Source organism: Polypterus senegalus, chromosome 2 (assembly GCF_016835505.1).
Source record: "Polypterus senegalus isolate Bchr_013 chromosome 2, ASM1683550v1, whole genome shotgun sequence".
NCBI classification, from domain to species: domain Eukaryota; kingdom Metazoa; phylum Chordata; class Cladistia; order Polypteriformes; family Polypteridae; genus Polypterus; species Polypterus senegalus.
Window position 1 is genome coordinate 186391898 of NC_053155.1, and position 23644 is coordinate 186415541.

General features: G+C 38.8%; 1 protein-coding gene across 4 annotated transcripts in view; it reads left to right on the plus strand.

Moving 5' to 3' along the window:
- Positions 1-4675: 4675 nt before the first annotated feature.
- The window catches only part of scml2 (Scm polycomb group protein like 2), a 216729-nt gene continuing 197760 nt past the window's right edge, over positions 4676-23644 (plus strand). For 3 of the 4 annotated variants that reach the window (XM_039745026.1, XM_039745030.1, XM_039745027.1), the window contains exon 1: positions 4678-4775. The gene's annotated coding sequence lies outside the window, so the exon portion shown is untranslated. Of the gene's footprint in view, positions 4776-23644 lie in introns of all 4 variants that reach the window. The other variant, XM_039745029.1, reaches the window with a different exon arrangement.

Sequence of the window (23644 nt, forward strand, 5' to 3'; positions counted from 1 at the left end):
AATACATATTAATTTTCAGTAAAATGCATTGGATAATAACAGCATTCTCAGACCCACTTAATCAGGTTCAGGGATCTAAGGGGGCCAGAGCCTATACTGGCAATACTGGTTGCAAGGCAGGAACCAGCCTTGGATGAGGCAAACCCATTTATCCTGAGCAGGGTAGGGGGGAAAACTGGAGCCTTTTCTAGTAAGTACTGGGGAGCAAGGCATTAACTGACACTAGGGCCTGTTTAACAATGCCAAGTTACCTAAACTGCATTGACTTTGGACTGTGGGAGGAAACTGCTGTAAATATATTAAAGCAAAGTTTTAAATTATTTTAATAATACCAAAAATTGGCTTCTAATTAAAAAAGGACTTGACCCATGTCTATTGATCTGGTTGAAAAATGACTGAATTTTAAAGAGTTCTAATTGATATTTCACAACGTACTAACTCCCATTTTTTACTTAATTAAGTAAAATACATAACTAGCTTTCAAGTACTATATGGTAGCACATAAATCTATGTTTATGTAAGTTTATGTATGTTATGCATAAGTACTCGTACTTTAAGTTAAGTGCACAATAAGTTAAACTTAATCAAGGGTTTCACAATTGGCAGCACTGCCCCACAGTTCTAGGTCCCTGGGTTTGGTCACTGTCACCATTCAGAGGAGACACGCAAGTAAAAATGCAATTTTACTGTGTACAGATGACAGTAAACATGAACTGCATTTGATTTCTGGCTCGATCATTACACATGTATACAATGAAAAAATTATTTTGATTAGATCAGATGATTTTTAAATATTCAAAAGTTCAAAAATGAAAACTATTTTTTTTCCATCATGTAACATTTTTTTACAAAACACATTTTTTAGCTGTCAGTTTTATATATATATTGATGATAATTAAATTTGCATTTTTATAATATTAAAGTAAAATTAATTTTTATTCAATAATAAGGTCTGAATGTAGCTGGAATGGAATATGGTGATGAGTCATAGCAGTAGGTAGCAGCTTGTGAAGCCATTAGAGACATGTCTGACCTGTCTATCCCCCTCCTGTGATACACTTCATTCATTTTGAAATGGCCATCTAGAAAAATGCTACAAATGGGTGCCAAAAACATCGGACCTAACTTGGTGGATCTAGATGAAGTGCTGTTACCACTACTTTGTAATAAACTTGGTTCAATGAAGCAGTTCGTCAAAAGCCTGTATTATGAATATTTGCTGAACATTTCTGGGTTTGTCTGAGGAAAAATTGAAAGAGGACATTTTTGCCGGAACTGATATTGAAAAACTAATTTCTGATGCAGAATTTGATGGTGGAATGAATGACTTGGATTGAGAGGCTTGGGTATCATTCAAAGAAGCAATCCCAGCCAACACAGGGCGCAAGGCAGGAAACAAACCCTGGGCAGGGTGCCAGCCCATCACAGGGCGCGCACACACACACACACCGAGCACACACTAGGGACAATTTAGAATCGCCAATGCACCTAACCTGCATGTCTTTGGACTGTGGTAGGAAACCAGAGTACCCAGAGGGAAACCACGCAGACACGGGGAGAACATGCAAACTCCATGCAGGGAGGACCCAGGAAGCGAACCCGGGTCTCCTAACTGCGAGGCAGCAGCGCTACCCACTGCGCCCAGTTATAAAACAATTGTGAAAAATATATTGGTTAAGTTCAATGAACTGGATTGCAACATGAGACTCAAAATTCACTTCTTGGATTTGCATTTGGAATTTTTCCCTAAAAATCTTTTAGTGGTGAATGAAAAACTGGGAAAAAGATTTCATCAGGATTTCAGGGACCTGGAAAAAAGGCGCCAGAGATGCTGTGATATCTGTATGATGATGGACTACTAATGGATGATTTATAGAGACACACCAGAAAAAGTGTACAAACGAATGGACACAAAATGTAGTTTTGGTATCAAAACAAATTAATAAATGACAAAAACTAGAGAAGTTATATGTAAGTTATTGAATATGACTGATGCTTTCTTTACATAGATGCTTAAAATATTAGATTTAATAAATACTTTATATTAAATTATTTTAGAAGAATAATGTATATATGAATAAACTGTGATTTTGTTAAACTTTACTTACATTTCTTTTCAATTTTATACTTAACTGTGGTGGAAACATTCTAATTATATGCTTTATTGTGACCATGAATGCAAATAAAATAACTATTCATAACTAAAACATTTTTATAAATGTAATGGTGTAAACCTGTTTTATTTGCCTGAAGTTTCCTTATATTCCTATATTGTTAGCATGGTACGGTTGGGTGGTTCAATGACAGTCTCAAAAACAATAGATTTTTGGGATGCCAACTGGGTCTTCCCTTTAATTCGTCTCTGTACAATATTAAAACAACAAAAAAAGGAAAATAAAAAGTACATCATTGAGCTTCTGCCTGGGCTAGGGCTTTCAAAAGAAAACAAATGGGTCTGGCTGCATGAAGCTCCGTCATGTGGCATGCACTGGCCTTAAAAGACATCTCTTCCTAGGACACCTGGCTTTTATAGCGATCAAACTGGAAGGGACAGGGCTAGGTGCCCTCACTGTGTGGTTTCTTGGCACCGTGAGGGAAGAAAGAGAAGATAAAGTTAGGGGCAGCTCCCCATCTCATCTCGGCAGGTTATTGCATACCTCGACTGAACCTGTGAAGTAGTCCCCCTATGCACATGTGTAACAATGGGGTTTTCTTTGAGTACTTCTACAGTCAAAAGGCATGCCAGTTAATGCCTAGCTTTACACTGGCAACCTGTAAATGTGTGTGCAAGAATGAGCCTGTGATGGACTTCAGCCAAGTTTATGGCTGATTCCTGTCTGCTGAAGACATAATCTCCAGCCCACTGACACAGGGACATGTAACAGGAAACTGGTAATAAAGGGCCCATTGTTTATGACCTGAATTTAACAGGAATAAAACTATTATGATTTAGCTAACAGAAATACTTACATTTTTCAACTTAAACCCCTTTGATCTAAAATCAACGGTGGCTTGAATAATAGAAAAGCAATCAATAAACTGCTCATTCCAAAGAGAGCTTTACTGGCCCCCTTCCTGTTTGCCCTGTACACCTCAGACTTCAGATACAATACTAAATAATCTTGTTATTTTATTACTTGTTATTTGGTTGATGCCTTTATTTAAGGCGACTTACAAGATTTGAGATACAATTTGTTGCATTTCTTTTGTTTTTACAATTAGCACACAGAAAGGTAAAGTGACTTGCTGATAGTCACACAGAGTTTGAAGTCCAAAGTCTTAACCACTATTCCACATTGCTTGCTTTCTTAACAATGATGCTCTGTAAAAAACTGTGCCAATGACTGACATCCTGTACTGTACATTTGTAATTTATAAATATGTGTAATTCTAATCACTTTACACTTAGTAAATACATACACTTTGTTAATTGTTTTATAGAAATCTTTTGTAAATTACTTATGAACATTTTTGAAATCACTTCAGTTTTTTTGTTCAGCACCTCCTGATTCATGGGTACGAGAAAACTCCCACATATGATACACTCTATTTTTGGCAATGTAGAAACAAAAAATTCTAATTTGTTAGGTTATTTTTGTGCCATATTTTGTGTAGGAAAATACACCCTTATGATAAAGAGTTCTTCAGCAGAAATGATCACAAGGAATTGAAATTGTGCATACCACATCAACTGACTCCAGAGGTTCACCCCCAATGGTGCAGGTAGACTCAAAGTTACTCCTTTTCACAAGACTTCAAAAAAATAGAGTTTGGTAGTATAGACATGTGGAGTGTCATTTGATGCTATTTTAAGGTGGCTGATCACAAATAGGATATTTTTGATGTTTGATTCTTTAAAGGTGGTTCTAGCCCAGCCAGACTCCAAGAAGTTTAAAAATAACAAACTTCAAAAATAAGCATGTGGGAGGGTCACAGGGCCATCTTAACATACTGTATAGGCACTGGCTGGGGGCCCCAGTAGCATAGGTGCCCATGATGTTTCTGATGCCCTTTGCTGTCAAAACAGGGGATCCAGTGCACTACTTTGCCTGGGGATCTATGATGCTGGTAAAATGGCCCTGTATGGGGATTTCATTTTGGACTATTTCAAGGTCGGTGCTTACAACGTTCTTTTTGATCCTTTGCTAGGGATCTAGTCCACATTGGACCTTTATCACAGGGTGAAAAATTTATATTAAAATCGAGAATATTTATATTTTAAATCATTAAACTGAAGCACACATTTTACACATAAATATTCGATGGAGCTATTTTTATTTATTATGCACTTCTACTTCATGAAGTAAAACATTACATTTCATATTAACACCCCAAATCAGGGCAACTTACGTTAATCTGCATAAGTGTATTTGTGCGTTTTCTGTCCGCTGCTGTAACCTTGCAATTTGCTTCGAGATTAATAAAGTTATTTTATATCTAATCGTAGGTAAAGAATGATAGATTTCAGCAAAGAACTGCTCTCCGTGAAATTGCTGCATGACCGAATATGCCACCCGTCAAACAAACACGCTAATTTCAAATAACACAAAGTTTGATTTTAAAGGTTTAAATGCGCACTCTGGTTCAGCACAAGAGACGAGACCATTCGCACATCCAAATGCTTCAGCTGGAGTAACGGCGGAGGGCGGAGTGACAATAGCCAAACATGTGGGACTCGCTGAAAGGAGAGGCTTGGCTCATGGACATGCGCACAGCACAGTGGAACATGGCGGCCTGCTGCTGTATCAGTACTCGAATGAGCTAGCGAAACCAAGGTAAGTTTACACAGTTATCGTTCCTCTTTCCTTTTAAGCGAATATTTATAGTTTTTCGAAGTTGCCTGATTGCTTACCTGAAAGCTGCCACACAGCCTTGAGTCGATGAAAATAAAAGGGAATGAGAAATATTAATGAAATACGCTGCGCCTGGGCAGTTGCAGAGTGGCGATGATGAGCTGAACTCTCAACTGGAGCGTTTTATTCTACGTTTACTTATGACAGGATCGGACAGCTCCGCACCCTGCTGGAAGAATTTATTTTCCATAACTAAACATACAAGGAATGAGAGAACAAACAAACAAATAAAAATACTCCATGCAAGAGAGTGGGGTGAACCACAGGCGATATACTTTATTGCTATAATGGGAAAACAGGGCGGGAGCCGGCGGTGAAATCGCACCCGATACCGTTGACTGGAGCTGCAGCTTACACTGCACACCGGGACCCTGAAGGAATACACAAAACTACTCGCATTTGTTTGGATAACTTAAGGCTGGATGGCTGGATTCGTCAGGCTATTTTTTTTTTCCTTCGAGTGCGTCAACACAGAAATTCCATTACGATACACATTTATTTTCCGTTAATTGAACGTGTGCTGCATCAATGATAAGACCAATATACACAGAGCGGGATCGTTTTTTTTTATTTCTCGGAGGCGTGCGTGTGTTTAGACACGGATTGTCGGCGGCGACACGCCCCCTCCCGCCTCTGAAGTAGTGAGATGTAGTCGAGTTGCTTTACTCCCTCACGTGCTTCGGATAAGGGACTGTCGATTACCTCGGAATCGATCCTTCTTTAACCTATCTTGCAGAGTTTATAGTGTCCCTTTACATACGCTACGATTTCAAGAGGTGAAGGGCACCCTCCTTCACGTTTTACAAGCTCCAAGCGTGGCCTAAATAACAGAAAAGCAAAAATAACGCAACCGGGCATCCTACAGAGATACTCTTGTTTATCGCCGTTGTTACCGCGTGGCTCACATGGTACATAATTGTGCCTTTAATATTCGGGGCAAGTGAATTTGTTATCCAGCGGCGCTTATTTGTACTTGGGCAGGTACCTTTACCAAAAGTGCGAAATTTCGAAACGTCGGATGGTGTGCAGCTATTTTGGATTTGCGATGACAAATTGATCTGGCATTGTGGTGGAAGTGGATCCGGTGGTGGACTGTAACCCTTTCCAAAGCTGGTTCCTGCCTTGAGGTGCTTCAGTGCTGGGTTAGGGTCCGGTTCTACGCTAGCCTGAAATGCATTACGTGAGACCAACAATACCGGTAGATAAGAAGGTAACGTTAATTGAATTAACGATCGGCAGCACGAAAACTTAAGTAACCATTTTTTATAATGCAACAGGAGTGTGAAATTCTTCGACTTTTACGCATGGGGCGTATTTATTTTTCATCTTCTGTCTTTACGGGTGCGAATCCTTTAATCTGAGTTAAGACACTCTTTTGGGTGCTTTTTCAAACGGTGCGGTGATAAAACTTGTGATTATCAGTAAGTACTGGTCTAACAACGTTTCCTTCTGAACATTTTCCATTGTTTTGCTCAAGTGGTTTGTCAGGGTTTGCTGACCTTTGTGACGACAGATATTTATGGCTTGGACAATGATAAAGTCGATCAGTTTGTTTTAAAAGTAAATTTTGGGAGTGCCCCCCTTGTTGAAAACAAATATAATAACTAAAGATTTGATTCATTTTTTTCACACCAGAATACTAAAGGACCAGTTAGTCATAACTAACTGTATCAAATGTAAATTACTTTTATTATTACTTATTTAGCTGATGACTTCATCCAATGCGACCTATAACTTTGTAGCCGATTGTATCTAAAATTATTTAGTTTTTGTGGGGTTGCGGGCTGGTGAAGTGCCTTGCCCTTCGTCAGTCTGTGCCAGTAGTGGTATTTGAATCCACATCCTCAAGGTTTAAAGTCCACAGCCTTAATCTCTATGTCGCACTGCCAAAGGGAAGAAAGAATATGTATGAACTTACACATGTGGAAGACATAAAGGAAATTAATGTGATGGTATTTATTATGAAGTAAAATAACTAATTAGTTTGTTGTCACAGCTCCCAATATTTTTTTTTCCTATTTTGTTTGAAATCCCTATATTAAGTACTTTCTTGTTAGCAATAAAATGTACTGGTCACATTGTATACTCTTGTTGGCTCAAATTGCTGAAGTGTTTGCATTTCCTGTGATCCTTTAGATTTGTTGTATGCAAAATCCAGTCAGAAAAGCAATAATACCTATGAAGGCAATCGTCTGTGTGATGACATGGTCCACTAATTGGTGGCTGTGGCATCATCTTGGCCCCTTTCAAAACTTTCCTATTGACCCCTTTCAGCTATAGTTGCTGTGATTATAGCTGCTGATAGATTCACTTAACAACATTTCATGGGCTATTATCATTATTTTACATTTGGCTGATGACTTTATCCAAGGCTTTTTGTAAGTTTAGGATATACAACTATTTACAAAGTTCTTTTTATTGTTATCTGCAGAGCACAGACAAGTCAAGTGACTTGCTTAAGATCACACAGTTGGGAGTTAAACTGGCAAACTTGGGGTTTAAAGGTGACTTGGCCTTTACACTACACTATCTGCCTAATGTAACATCCTGGATGGGACTGGGCATAATAAAGTTAAAATACCAAGTCTTTGGAAAACTTTGGTTGTAACAACCAGGACATGAGTCTTTCACCTTATTAAACACTCCGACTTTAAATGTATAGATGTACAGTATTGGACAGATCTTATTTTCTGTCAGGGTTTAATGTCTTTACCGGAATTAATGAAGGGAAATTATGCAGTAAATGGAAAAAGAAAAAAAAACCCACCTGGTTCAGAAATAATAGTACTTAGACTGTTCAAATTGGAGGGAAAAAAGGTAAATCTGTATCTCACAACTAGAAATATATACACATTCCAGATGCAGAAAGTACTGCCAAGAATTGGATACTGGTTTTTGCACTAATGGGCAGCATTATGTAAGACACTGGAAATATTTACAGAGCAACTTCTTAAACATTCTGCATGGGACCTCAAAATAAACACTTACTGGTTGTTGTCAATACATCTAAACGTGATCTTCTGTCTCAGTAATAGTTCGTTGATTTGGTTGCAGAAGTACAGTATGTTAAAATACACTTAGACTCTTGAATAAAGTTGGATTTAAGCACTTGTTTTCTGAAGCCCCTGTAGGACCATCTGGCACTTGAGCATTGGTTATAACTCTTGCCTTTTTAAGTCTATGTAACTATTTCTATTGGTGCTTCATTTTTGGGGACTAACGCTGTTTTTGTAATTGTGTGATTACTAGTGTGAAATTAACTAAACATTTGGCAAATCATATCGTATATTTTACATGTTACTTGGTTTTTATTTTTTTGCTTTTGCAGTGTTGTAAATTCTGGTCATTGTATTGCATGCTGTTTATATTTTAAATGGTGAATTCTTCATTTGTGATCGGACATGGTATTTTATTGTTTCTAAGTTTAATGTGTATATGCAGAAACCTTTAATTCAAGATTGTTTTACTTTGCAAAGGTATTTAGCAAATATATTTTTTCTAGCTATGTTACCTGGCGGGTGGCACGGTGGCACAGTCGTAGCGCTGCTGCCTCGCAGTTAGGAGACCCGGGTTCGCTTCCTGGGTCCTCCCTGCGTGGAGTTTGCATGTTCTCCCGTGTCTGCGTGGGTTTCCTCCGGGCGCTCCGGTTTCCTCCCACAATCCAAAGACATGCAGGTTAGGTGGATTGGCGATTCTAAATTGGCCTTGGTGTGTTTGTGTGTGTCCTGCGGTGGGTTGGCGCCCTGCCCTGGATTGGTTCCTGCCTTATGTCCTGTGTTGGCTGGGATTGGCTCCAACAGACCCCCGTGACCCTGTATTCGGATTCAGCGGGTTAGACGATGGATGGATGGATGTTACCTGGCTTTTTTCTCAGGGAAATTTCCAAAGTCCTCCGTTTATAGTGACATCGGATAATCGGATGTATGAAAAGTACTATGTAACCAATCAAGTACTTTTCAGTGTGCAACGTTTTTATTATTATTATAAACCAGGGTCTAATTTTATTAGAGCTGCTTACTGTTGATTTTGCTATATTCCGGCCATGGTGGTGGTGTTGTGGAAGAGATTTCTGCAGAACTCCGTGCAAAAAGTGGTATTTGTGAATGTTATGAAGGTGATTTAAAGTTGATTTCTTTCAAGGTAAAACTCTTGACTTTCCATTAGCTTTGAAGTCTAAAATGAGTACTTTCTCAGTATTCAGTGGTTCTGAATAAGTCTTCCAAAAAAAAGTTACTAATTACTTTTACTCAAAAGCAACAACTTATTCACTTATCATGGTCTGACAAACAACATCTCCATTAGCTGTAGAAAAAACTGTGCTTCATTAATTGACTTTTTAATTAAGTTTCCATTTTTTTTTTTTTTTAAATTTACTTTAATGTGCATATGCCATTTTTATTCCAAGGTACAGAATAGTGTTCTGAAAGCAGCTTTCATTTACAATAATCCCTCCCTATATTGCGTTTCGACGTTTGAGGCTTCACTCTATCGCAGATTTTATATGTAAGCATATCTAAATATATATCGCGGATTTCTGTGAGCAATGGGTCTTTTTATTTCTGGTACGTGTTTGCTCAGTTGATTTAATACAAGGGACGCTATTGGCAGATGGCTGAAAAGCTACCCAATCAGAGCATGCGGTTAAGTTCCTTGGTGCTGATTGGTTCAGTGACTGAGAGCAGCATTCAGTTTCGCTTTGCATTACCCAGCATCTCGTCTCGCTAATTCAGCACCAATGTGTTTCACTGTGTAAAGAGTTTTGTGCTCTTTTGTGTTTATCTTTTTTCAAGCCAAAAATGTTATCAAGTATTGATTTGCATCTTCAGGTTGCATACTTATTTGAAAACTGCATATCGATGTTGTTCTAAAAAGGGAAAAAAGCAAAACATTTTTGTGACATTAACCCATTTTTAAAGGAGGCTAGCTGAGGACTTTACTCCACTTCAGAGTTCACCCATCAGGGCTGATCGACTCTAGCAGCTGGGAGATGTCTGACATACTCTATAATTTTTTTCTCTGTCCATTCCCCTATTCCCTCCCTCTGCTGCTCTTGCCATCTTTTTCAGGTAGAAAAAGACAGAGCTGTCATTCCTCATCATAGCGAGAGGATCTGCATAAGTTTTACAGATTCTCTATGTTTGCGGATTAATTGGAATGAGTGACTCTTGTGACTTTGTTCACTCAAACATATTGTCCTAAGTTCTTTTATCATATTTTCAGCAAGAGTGACACATTGTTTATTTAAAAAAAACAAATTTGTTTGTGGCACTTCAGTCACATACTCTGCCTTTTTTGATTGATGCTTGAGGTTGTACGGGGCCTATTTCAATAAGTGAGTCGACGATTTTGGTTGTCAGTGGATTGGGCCACTTGCCTGGATCTCTCAAATATTCTAAGCTGTGTCCTGGCACCACTTCTCTCTCCGTGTTGTCACATCCATGTTCTTCTGTTGCTTCTTCCTGTTCCTCGTGACTTTCATGAGTTGTTGATTCCTTGGAGGTGTTCGGGGTTGGATCTGGTAGATGGTTACCCTGCTGTACTTCATAATCAGCCGCAGGTCGTCCGAAGTGTGATAAGCTCGTACTAGAAAGTTCAGAAGTTTTTGGATGAAAAATATATTTGTCTAGAGCTCCCTGTAGACTTTTCCTCTCTTCTTGCTTCTTTTCTCTATTTTGCTTGTAGTACCACCCGCTTTCACGTTTTGTCTTTCTCTCGGACATTCTACAAAATAGGTAGAATAAAGGGCTAATTCAAATATAATAATAATTTTGTAATAATCTTGGGCCTAATTCACACAAGTGACATATACACAATAAACACTAATGTCATGTCAGTGTGCATTGGGCAATAAGTAAACATGTAAAAGTTTGTAATTTTTCTGAAATATTTCATTAACACTTTGAGCCCCGTCGCCACCGATGGTCATTTTAAATGTAAAAATACATTGCCGGTGAAAACGTGGGCTCAAAGTGTTAAAAAAATCTGTACATACTTTCTCAATGAAACAGCATATCATAATCATAACGTACGTTTCAGCGTCGCCAGCTGCTGCACGTCTCCTCAACGGCCGCCTTAGAGTTCGGCTGCCCACGTGCAGGGCACGTTTTTGCCCGTCGCCAGGATCGGCCCTGACTAGGGTAAAGTCTTTTTCTCTGATGAATCCACTTTCCGATTGTTTGGGGCATCCGGAAAAAAGGTTGTCTGGAGAAGAAAAGGTGAGCACTACCATCAGTCCTGTGTCATGCCAACAGTAAAGCATCCTGAGACCATTCATGTGTGTGGTTGCTTCTCAGCCAGGGCAGTGGGTTCAGTCACAATTTTTCCTAAGAACACAGCCATGAATAAAGAATGGTTCCAAAACATCCTCCAGGAGCAACTTCTCCCAAGCATCCAAGAACAATTTGGTGATGAAAATTACCTTTTCCGGCATGATGGAGCACCGTGCCATAAGCTAAAAGTGATAACTAAGTGGCTCGGGGAACAAAACTTCGAAATTTTGGATCCATTGCCAGGAAACTCCCCAATCCTTAATCTCATTGAGAATTTGTGGTCAATCCTCAGGAGGCAGGTGGACAAACAAAAAAATCACAAATTCTAACAAACTCCATGCATTGATTATGCAAGGGTGGGCTGTCTTTCAGTCTGGATTTGGCCCAGAAGTTGATGGACAGCATGCTAGGACAAATTGCAGAGGCCTTAAAAAAGAAGGACCAACACTGCAAATATTGACTCTTTGCATAAACTTAATGTAATTGTCAATAAAAGACTTTGAAACTTTTGCTTGTAATTATACTTCTGTATACCATAGAAACATCTGACAAAATATCTACAAACACTGAAGCAGCAAACTTTGTGAAAACCATTATTTGTGTCATTCTCAAAACTTTTGGCCATGACCGTATGCCATCTGAATTTCCCCTTGGGGATTAATAAAGTGTCTGTCTATCTATAAGTTTTGTCTCCAGCAAGTGAAATGCCTGTCTGATTGGGTTTAGGTCAGTTGATTAACTCAGCCATTGAAGAATATTCCACTATTTTGCATTAAAAAGCACTTGGTTTGCTTTCACAGTATGTTTTGCCTCATTGTCCATCAGTACTGTGAAGTGTTGTCCTATCAGTTTTGCATCATTTGGCAGATAATGTAGCCCTGTACATTTCAGAATTCATTCTATAACTTTTGTCGGTGGTCATGTTGTCAATAAATACCAGTGACTGATTTCCATGAATGATCATGCCATAAAACTGCTTCTATCATGTGTCACAATTAATGTGGTTTTTATTGGATCATGAGCTGTTTCTTCTCCATACACTTTCCAACATTCTGGTATACAGACGACCCCCGAAATTCCCGGGGGTTATGTTCCTAGAGGACCCGCGAATTGTGAAAAACTGTGAATTTTGGATGTGGTAAAAAAAAAATGCCTATTTGTATAGTTTAACCACTAAATATACCCCCAAAACACTTTAATTTCATTTCAAACTCCACTTAATACATTACCCTAAAAAAAAGAATGTAACGGTAAACTCGTATACTGTACAGTACTATACTGCTATGTCTCCTGCAGTGCTAGAACGTAAAATACCCCTATATGTACTGTAATTTGTGCAAGCACGTTTTCTTTGGTATGCGCTGTCTTTTTCTTTGGTATAAGTACAGTGGAACCTCGGTTCACGAACGTCTCAGTTCACGTACAACTCGGTTCATGACCAAAAAGTTTGCCAAACTTTTACCTCAGTTCACGACCACACACTCGGTATATGAACAAGCCAGTTTCCCTTTCGGTTTGTGCACGCCGAGGATTTCCACACATGTTTCATTGTTCTCGGTCAGACGTGCCTGCCTGCTGCTGAGAGAGAGGGGGAGGGTGCGTGCATGTGCCTGCCTGGCTGTTAGAGAGAGAGAGAGAGAGAGAGAGACTGTGCGTGCCTGCCTGGCTGGTTCATACGGGCCAATTACTGTATTTAACACTAGAATTACCAGAGCCTACGAAAAAACTCGTAATTCCGTCCCACCTTAAACTGCTTCTTAAATCCCTTCACACCTCTCCGCCAGCGCCCTTTGTCTTCTAAATGTGCTGATAAAGAGAAGTCGGCTATTCCATCCCCCCACCAATTTAGAACGTGCACAAACTTCTCTCAGCTCATGCCTTGATTGAGTATCTGGGAGTGAAGTGGAGTTTTAGAGTGGAAATAATAGATCGTTGTTTGGAACACACGCATTTCATGTCTGTTCCGTTTCTACAGTAATCTGTGTCAACACATTGTTAAAACAGAAAAGTTTTTTATATTCTAGTAGTAGATGACAAAATGTAGGCATAAACTATATAATGTATGAAGCCTGAAGTCCAAATAGCAAAGAAACATTTTCACAAGAATAACACAATTGCACTTTTATTCAAACATATAACTGCAGAAACAAAAAGCCGCCTTAACATGCGACATTGACACCAGTTTATTGTAACTGACTCCGTGGCTCAATAGACTCGGCCCCCGCTTGGGAATCAAGGGGTCGCGGGTTCGATCCTGCGCCCCACCATTTTGAGAAGTAAACTGCTTTTGTCTTACTGTTTTAGAATAAAAGCATACATTTGATTTCAGTCTGTAACAGCCGGTGCAGTTTATGATCCTTGTAAAGGTTAGCTTTTTTTTTTATTCACTTTTCATTCTCTCAGTGGCGTTCAGAATCAATCCATACAACCCCATCTGACACGGCTGTTTTCACTAAAACGGCGCTATAGCTCTGCAGTGTACCACGATGCATACTAACACACAATCACCAGGTTCTGACACACAAACGCTGGCGAAGCTGCCTTCTTCGTATCTCACCGTCACTTGATTTTCTTTTTATTCAGTTTTATTGAGTGTTCCTGCCAGTCCCGCATGTTGCTGTATGCTGGATAGAGAGAAGTGTGTACACTGCTTCTTACAGGAAAAGGCGATGGAAAAAGTGCACTTGAATAAAAGTGCACTTTTGTTATACTTTTACACCAATATATGTTCCTGTGCTTGAGCGACACGGGCAGATGGGGAGTGTCTGATGATTGCATATAAGCGCCCGAAGTTACTGGTCTTTACCATTCTTTCCTCTGCATGTCCTGTAATACAAAGAAAAAGCATACAGCAACATGCGGGGACTGGCAGGAACACTCAATAAAGCGAAAAGCAAGTGACGGTGAGATCTGAAGAAGGCAGCTTCGCCAGCGTTTGTGTGTCAGAACGGGGTGGGTGATTGTGCGTTAGTATGCATCGTGGTACACTGCAGAGCTATAGCGCGTCTTTAGTGAAAACAGCCGTGTCAGATGGGGTTGTATGGATTGATTCTGAACGCGACTGAGAGAATGAAAAGTGAATAAAAAAAAGCTAACCTTTACAAGGATCATAAACTGCACCGGCTGTTACAGACTGAAATCAAATGTATGCTTTTATTCTAAAACAGTAAGACAAAAGCAGTTTACTTCTCAAAATGGTGGGGCGAGGATCAACCCGACCCTTGATTCTAAGCGGGGCTGAGTCTATTGAGCCACGAGTCAGTTACAATAAACTGGTGTCAATGTCGCATGTTAAGGCGGCTTTTTGTTTCTGCAGTTATATGTTTGAATAAAAGTGCAATTGTGTTATTCTTGTGAAAATGTTTCTTTGCTATTTGGACTTCAGGCTTCATACATTATATAGTTTATGCCTACATTTTGTCATCTACTACTAGAATATAAAAAACTTTTCTGTTTTAACAATGTGTTGACACAGATTACTGTAGAAACGGAACAGACATGAAATGCGTGTGTTCCAAACAACGATCTATTATTTCCACTCTAAAACTCCACTTCACTCCCAGATACTCAATCAAGGCATGAGCTGAGAGAAGTTCGTGCGCTCTAAATTGGTGGGGATGGAATAGCCGACTTCTCTTTATCAGCACATTTAGAAGACAAAGGGCGCTGGCGGAGAGGTGTGAAGGGATTTAAGAAGCAGTTTAAGGTGGGACGGAATTACGAGTTTTTTCGTAGGCTCTGGTAATTCTAGTGTTAAGCAGAGCCGCTCCCTGTTCATTGTTCTCAGTCAGATGTGCGTGCTTTACTTGCGCTCTCTTTGTGCTCTACAGTATTTTGTGTGCTTTTGCAGTTAACTATGGCTTCTAAGCAAGTGAAGAGTGGTGAGAAGAAAGTTTTGAAGAAAATTGAAATCGAAGTAAAGAAAGAAATTATTGAAAAGTTTGAGCGTGGCGTTCATGTTACTGATCTTGCCGATGAGTACAAGAAGTCAAAATCTACGATTTTGACTATTCTAAAGCAACAAGAATCTATTAAAACAGCTGATATTGCAAAAGGAGTTACAGTGTTAACCAGGCAGAGGCTTCAAGTGCTGGAAGAGGTGGAAAAACTGTTTACCAGTTTACTCATTTACCAATTTGAGAACCCTCGTGCTTTCGAGCAGCACAATGTAAACAAAGCCAGATTGCCAGTAATGTGGAGGTCAAACATGAAGGGTTGGGTCACAAGGACTTTGTTTTTGGAATGGCTGCATGAGGCTTTCGCTCCCACCAGCTAAACAGCTAAAAACATCAAAAACCCGAGAAAACACCTGAAGGAAAACATCCCTCCATTGCGGAGCCAGACTCTCCCTCCTCTCCACCCAGTTCCCCCTCACTTCATGCCAGAACTCGACTCATGCAAGGTTAGTTTTCTTGGTGGTTTTTGTATTACGGATTTTTCAAAAGTTAATTTTTCAGTTCGTAGCGTGAATTGTTGCAATGTTACTTTTCTCTTTTTTTTCAAATGTTCGTTTTTTTCCCCTGTGCTTAAAACTCATTTTTAAAAAAGTGTTTACAGCGATCAGGCTATAAGGCTATTAGCATGGACTCCTGCAATGGTGATTACCTCGATAGACATGTTAATGCGGGTATGGTTGGAATGATAAAGGAAATGGGTACCTGAACAATGTAAAGTAAGTCTAAAATACCTACACAATAACTATAATCACAATAAACGAACAATAAAACAGCGTAGAAGCTGTGGATTAAATAAAAAGGCTGTAGTTATCAGCAGGAGGCGTGAATCCGTGGCGAAGCAAGGAAGGGAATGTAGAGATTGGAGCGACGGATGGCCTTATATAGGCTGGCAGCCAACAACGTGGGAGGCGTTTGGATGGGGGACCCAACGCCGCCTCACACGGTGACCGAGCTGCAGGCTATGGATGTATATATGTACGTAAGTAGGATTCAGTTAGTGTTGGGAACCCGCGTATCAAATTTCTTGAAGATGGGCCCATAAATAACAAAGACTGTTGAAAAGTTCAATATGGCGACCGACAGTGGCATCATACCACCGAAATAAGTACCAAATTTCAGCCTTCTACCTACACAGGAAGTTGGAGAATTAGTGGCGTTGGAAAATTCAATATGGTGGCTAAAAGTGGCATCATACCACCGAAATAAGTACGTACATTGGTTTTGGTTAGCGCAGGGAAGCCGCCTACCAAAATTTCATGAAGATGGGGCCATAAATAAGAAAGTTCAACATGGAGGACGTTGTTGACCGTTACGCTCAGAATTTCGAAATGAAACCTGCTTAACTTTTGTAAGTAAGCTGTAAGGAATGAGCCTGCCAAATTTCAGCCTTCTACCTACACGGGAAGTTGCAGAATTAGTGATGAGTGAGTGAGTCAGTGAGGGCTTTGCCTTTTATTAGTATAGACTAGCAACATACCAGCTGCGAGAGAAGTAGTGTGTTAAAGAAGTAATGAAAAAGAAAAGAAAACATTTTGAAAATAATGTAACATGATTATCAATGTAATTGTTTTGTCACTGTTGTGAGTAATGAGTGTTGCTGTCATATATATACATATCCATATATATATATCTATACTAATAAAAGGCAAAGCTCTCACTCACTCACTCACTCACTCATCACTAATTCTCCAACTTCCCGTGTAGGTAGAAGGCTGAAATTTGGCAGGCTCATTCCTTGCAACTTACTTACAAAAGTTGGGCAGGTTTCATTTCGAAATTCTACGCCTAATGGTCATAACTGGAAGGTATTTTTCTCCATTAACTGTAATAGAGTTGAGCTGGAAAGGCGTGGGGGAGTTTAGTGACATCATCACGCCTCCCGTAATCACGTGAACTGACTATCAACGCAGTGCGTAGAAAACCAGGAAGACCTCCAAAAAGCGCTTAAGAAAACATGCATTATATAATTGAGAAGGCAGCGAAACAATAAGAAGCGAGCGAGTGACATATACTACCTTATTCATGAGTGCTGCTACCTCGGAAAGAAAGCATGGTGTAAACCTAAACTTTAAATTAAGTTCATAGACAGGCTACCGCTGGCGTTTCACATACCCACAGGTAATGCGGGATACATATTGTTTTTGTTCTTCCAAGTCACCAAAGCGCCGTGCAAACTCAGTGCGCTCAGTTTATCAGCAAAATGCGTATTTGGGAACACCGTAGTGCCGACTTGGTTCAACATTACTTGGCAACCGGGAAAGTCGGGCAAGTTGCACTAGTGCATTTGTGTTTCCCATAAAAGTAGCTTCACTTGAAATCACTTTGTGATTTTGCACGGGTAAAAACGTCTGCTGAAGTGTCAGATTCTTCTTTAACTCTTCTGCTTTCTGTATCTTGTAGATTGCATTCAGGTCTTTCAGGTTATCTTGATGTTTTGTCTCATAGTGCCGTCTTAGATTAAATTCTGTAATTACAACCACATTAGCTCCACAAATGAGACACATGGGTTTACCGGCAATGTCAGTAAACATATACTCAGCCTCCCATCGGTATTTAAAGGCTCTATGTTCAGAATCACCTTTTCTGTTCGGCATCGTGTGGGCTAGCTTCGCAATAACTTGCAGCATCATAAGCTAGACTTGATTAATGCGGTAAGGGCTCGGCACGGCAGCTGAAGCGCTGCATTATGGGATCTGTAGTTTGTGTTACCAGCGCTTCATATCCCCGGGCCATTAATAACAATAATATATAAAATGATCTCGCGGGCTGGATATAATTACACGCCGGGCCGGATGTGGCCTGCGTCCTTGAGTTTGACACATATGGACTAAATAGAACTTGAAAAGATATATTTTTTCAAATGTGATCGCGCAGTTCAGATCGAGTTGATGCGCACTACAGTACATCGAGCCCACGTGCTATAGTGGTTTTGCCTGCGTGCCTCAATAAGTTACCCTCCCCTCGCTCTTACTTTTTTACCGTTCATCTAATGAATACACTTGAGTATGGCTTTACCAAAACAATCATTGATCGCGAATAAAGTATCCATTATTCATAAAGCTTCAATTGGTGATCTGTCTTTCTGCGTTAACCACATATTTTTTCATACGTCTCAAACCAAGGGGATGCGAGGCTAAAATGAATCAGGAAGCGCGCGTACATGCTCGTGCATCCCTCTCGAATCGAACCTCGTACGTCGGCGCTAGAGGCGAAGCCTCTACTATTGCGCCACGGCGTGTGGTTTGTCTATTTGAGTGTAGCAGTATAATTTGGTTTTTGTTCAGCACTCTTTGGAACTGTTGCTTTTTGTCTGCGCACTGCGTCAGTTCACGTGAGCCGCTGAATATGGTTTTATATGTCACTCGCTCGCTTCTAATTGTTTCGCTGCCTTCTTAATTATATAATGCATGTTTTCTTTAGCGCTTTTTGGAGGTCTTCCTGGTTTTCTACGTACTGCGTGATTACGTGGGAGGCGTGATGATGTAGTTATGACCATTATGCGTAGAATTTCTAAATGAAACCTGCAGAACTTTTGTAAGGAAGCTGTAAGGAATGAGCCTGCCAAATTTCAGCCTTCTACCTATACGGGAAGTTGGAGAATTAGTGATGAGTCAGTGAGTGAGTCAGTGAGGGCTTTGCCTTTTATTAGTATAGATTTACATATATTTACATACAGTTCGTACGGTCTGAAACGTTATTAATTGTATTTACATACAATCCTATGGGGGAAATTGCTTCGGTTCACGACCAACTCGTTTTATGACCAGAGTTTTGAAACGAATTATGGTCGTGAACTGAGGTTCCACTGTATGGTAAATATGTGTACGGGTACTTGCCAATAATGAATGATATTGATTGAAGATGATGATGATGAATTAGCTGTGCAGTATGACGAAGGTATGTAATGAAGATAATGACTGCATAGCAAAGCAGAGGATTTACAGCTCCTCAAGTGGTGCCTCTTCTTCAGGCGCTTTAGGAGGAGTCTTATCTTCTGACAGGTGGTCTTCTGGTGGGGTTTCGTGCTGGTTTTTCTTGATAGGTTTGAGGAACATTGTAATGAGAAGTTGCGGCATAACTTTTTAGTTCCTGGAGGAAATCCAGTAGTTCAACCTTTTCCTGGAGTGTCTTAAACTTCTTCTGGTGCTTAGGTTAATTGCCAGAATCCTTAGAACGTGCAGGGTGTTTGGACAGTATCTTAAGGCTTTAAGAAGAACAAAACGAAAAACACGAGAACACTTGAGATAGCTACATGCAATAAACAGTTCTGATGCGGGAATGCTGGGCTGCATCTGCCGGAGATACGTTACAGGGCAGCAGCAAGGAGAAATGAATAACACTGTCAGACTGGCTACTTCAACCATTCCAAGCTGCGTTTTCCTCTATGGTCCAATACTTTTTGGTTTATCACTGGTTTGCACCTTTTAGTAAACCCTCTATCTTTACTTTTCAAAAGTCATCTTTTGATTTTAGTCTTTGGTAATGACAGGTTTACCTCCCGGAGTGTGTTTGGTTTGGCCAAATGTTGTGAAGGGGTGGTTCTTCACCAGGGACATAATTCTGCAATCATCCAGCACAGTTGTCTTCTGTGGTTCTTCAGACCTTATGGTGTTGCTGAATTCACTAGTGTGTTTCTTTTTCTTAAGAATGTACCAAATGGTTGATTTGATCACTCCTCGTGTTTCTGCCATCTCTCTGAAGGGTTTTTTCAGCCAAATGATAGACTGTTGTGATTTGCATGGACAGCTCATTGGACCTCATATTGACAGTTCACAGTGACAACTTCCAAATGCAAATCCCATACTTGAAGTCAATTTTAGACCTTTACCCTGCTTAATAGTTAATGAAAAAAATGAGGGAACTGCCCCCACCTGGCTATGGAACAGTCAAATGTCCATATACTTTTGAGTCGTTGTTGGAGAGAAATGGCTGAGAAAACAGCTCATACAATATTTTTGGTAAAACCTTTAAATTAAAACTGAATGTCTGCACTTCAATCACATAATGATTGCTTTATTTTAAATCCATTGTGGTGGCATACAGAGCCAAAATTATGAAATTGAGTTACTGTTATATATATATTTATGGACCTGATTGTAAATGAAAAACAACTACAGGAACAAAAATAGGATTAAAAGCAGAGTATAGCTTGATGCTGGGGGCTTGTTAGGATTGTCATAACTGCACCCACCATGGCAGCTTTCAACAAAAAAGAGAGCAAGCAGTATATTTTTCACTCATTAAAAATAGTTCCAGTAAACACTGATGAAAGGAAACTAGAAATATTTTTTATCAAAATTATACAAGACATGTTTTCTTAAATCAAAACATTTGCTGTTTCAGAGTAGATTTATTGGTAAGTTTTTAAGGTTTTTCATTCATCTGTGGATCCTTGTGCCTTTTAGGCTTATTGTAAGCTGCAAGAACAAACAAGGTACTTTTTAAATTGCATGTGGCAAATTAATACATACAGTGATTGTGAAGAAATAACTTTGATTTGAAAACTACTGAACTTATCCTTTAAAGCTGTGTATATTTCATACTGTATAACTGTTTGATGGTAAATGCTGTTCTTTTGTTCATTGTAAAAAGACCACATCTGTCAAGTGCTTGTTTTGTTGTTGCTGCTCATATTTAGGACCATCACATCAGGGCTTATGCAAATATTTTTGGGTATATATAACTTCAGGAATTACCGAGTCTTAAAAGTTGTTTGGGACTGGATAGAAAGATGGCATACAGTAGTACTGTCAGTTGTGAGATTTATGTTGGCAGAAAGCAGTGCCTGTTCTGGTGGGAGCAATATGAGCTAATTTTTAAGCTATTAATACTTAAGAGTTGTGAATTTAGTATTGCAAGTATAAAGTATTTGACTGCAGATACAACTTTCAATGGAATTTGAAAAGCCAAAAACGGAAAAATCAGTGGGATAATAAATGCCGTGTGAACTGACTATGTCCCTTTGAAATGATGTCTTTTGACTGTATGCAATTGATTTTGAAATTTGTTTCTCATGAAAATTATCAGCATTTTTTCATGTTTTTTTAAATGGGTATAGTAACAGTATAATTTCCAAAAAAGTTGTTCTTTTAGCCATTATGTACAATTATTCAAAATTAGTTTATATAATATTTTAAATTTTATAGCATTTTGCATATATTGTGTATAGCCTGTTTTCTGTCTTGCATACTCGTAAATTAAGTTTCCTCTGTCACTTTGTCATTTATTCCTAGACTCAAGTGATTGGGCATACTTTGCAGTGGTGGAGTAGCCTGCATAGAGAGAGAGATTGATTTATAGTTAATAGGCTTTTGCCAGTTCTAGAGGCCATTAGGCAAACTTCATAATGTATATTGGAAATAGGATTTGTGTGTTTAAAATGACTTGATTGACTCAGTGAAGACTCTTTTTAAAAGAAGTTGAATAATGTTGCTATGAAGTATTTAAAACCATTTCACTGCTTTTTTAATTTTTAAATCCTAGCTAAGTTTTATTTTTAATATTGACAGAAAATGATTTGAATTGTTTTATCAGTGAGGGTAAAATTGTTCCACTTTAAATTATTTGTATATCTAAAGATTTGTATATAAGTAAGTTTTTTCCAATCTGTAATATTTAAAACATCCAGAAGTTTTATAATGTAGCCATTTTTTATGAATTGTTAATATTTAGAACCTATTGAACTTGTGGTATTACTATTCTTTGTATATACTTTATGTGAATCACTTTTCTTTTTTTCTGCATTTCATTTTTATGTCATTATCAGCAAATTTTGGTTGATGCCTTTTTATAGGTAATGCACCTTTTTATTCTATTTTCTTTATACTATGCTTAAAAGTCACAAAACACTTACAAAATCATCATTGTTAGTTTGGCAAATCCAAAAAGTATGTAACTGCTAAACCACAAACAATGCAAAGTCTGGATTTGCTGTATATGTGGCTTAGCAAACCATCACTGGATACAATATGTATTATGTTCATAACATGTAAAAAAAGCATTCTTGAATTTTGGATGAACAAACAGCTGTATGAATGAACTAAAACTGCCTGTACATTTATAATTGCACTGAAAATACAGCAACGCCCTAAGATGCTCTGCTTCATAAATTATGATTGTTATAGGAAATGGGCAGTTACACACTGATTAGCAACCCTTATTTAAATCCATATTTTTTTTTTAAACCTTTTTGAGATTTCTAGTTCCTATTAAAATAAGTTGTAGTTTGCCATATGTGCATATTACAAAGAGAATTTTAACTATGTGCCTCCTTCAGACTAGTGGTAATATAACAGCAACAACAAAGAATGCAACTCCTGGCAATACAGATATCCAGACACAAGTTAGATATTCATATGCTGCAGTCGGCACAACCATTGTTTTTGTAGCTTTTATGACCCAAGGGTAAAATCTTTTCCTGAGTCTAGTGATGCGAGTACTAATAATAAATTTGTATTGCTTACCAGAAAGTATGAAGGAGAAAAGTGACTATGCAGAAAGGCAAAGGTCTTGAATAATACTATTGGCCTTTCTAAGGCAGCTGGTGATGTATCTCCTGAACAGAAAGGGAGATGTATACCAGTAATGTTCGGAGCTGACACCAATACCCTATATAATGCTTTGTGGCCCTGAGTTAAGTGGGTGCTGTTCAAGAATACTGTACTATGCAGCAAGTAAAGATGGACTCCACTGTGAATCAATTAAAAAGAAAAAAAATCCAGTTGCAGAGAGGAGCATTAAAGCCCAGTGTTCATTTCTGTTGAATAATGGTATTAAATGGAGAGGTGGTGCTTATAAACAGTACTCTACCCAGGCAGTTTTTATTAACCAGCAAAGCTTGGATTTTCAGACTGAAACTGTGGGAATATTGCAATTTATTTTAACATCCTTTGTAGTATTAAAATAAAAATACATGATTCCTGCCTACTTCCAGAGTACGCTGATTGATATGAAGCACATTGCAGTTTAATGAGAAATAATAATGAAGTGATTCTAAAAACACCACAATTATTACTGATAATGAAATTACATACTTGCATTCATTACCTGAATGTATTGTATGTGGTTACATTTGTCCATTAATCAGTCATTCCTTTTTCTAATACCTATTCCTAGGTTGAGTGTGGGGAACCACATTGGGAGGAGAATGGGAAACAATGTTGCATCTGACATCTCTCCATTGAAGTGCACTCTTCTGCACATTGCCCCCATTTACTCATACAGGGACATTTTAGAATAATTAGTTAACCTCTGTGCTTTTGGCATTTGTGGGGAAGACTCGAGTAGTCGAGTACCAATTTCTTGCAGACGTAGGCAAAGTGTGTCTGATCCAGATAGGCAATGCATGGGGAATTGGAGTAAGTAAACAATCAAGGCAAGTTTCAATAGCAGCTTTAAAGCACAATATAGACTTCTTTAATGGTATATACAGTACATAATGCATTACTTGTAGATTACGAGGTCTGTCTATTAAACAAAGCAGTAAGAATAGATTCTGAGCACTTGCTTTTCAGGTTTAAACCTGACCAAACTCGCACTAAATGCGACAGCACTCTCTGCCGTTTAG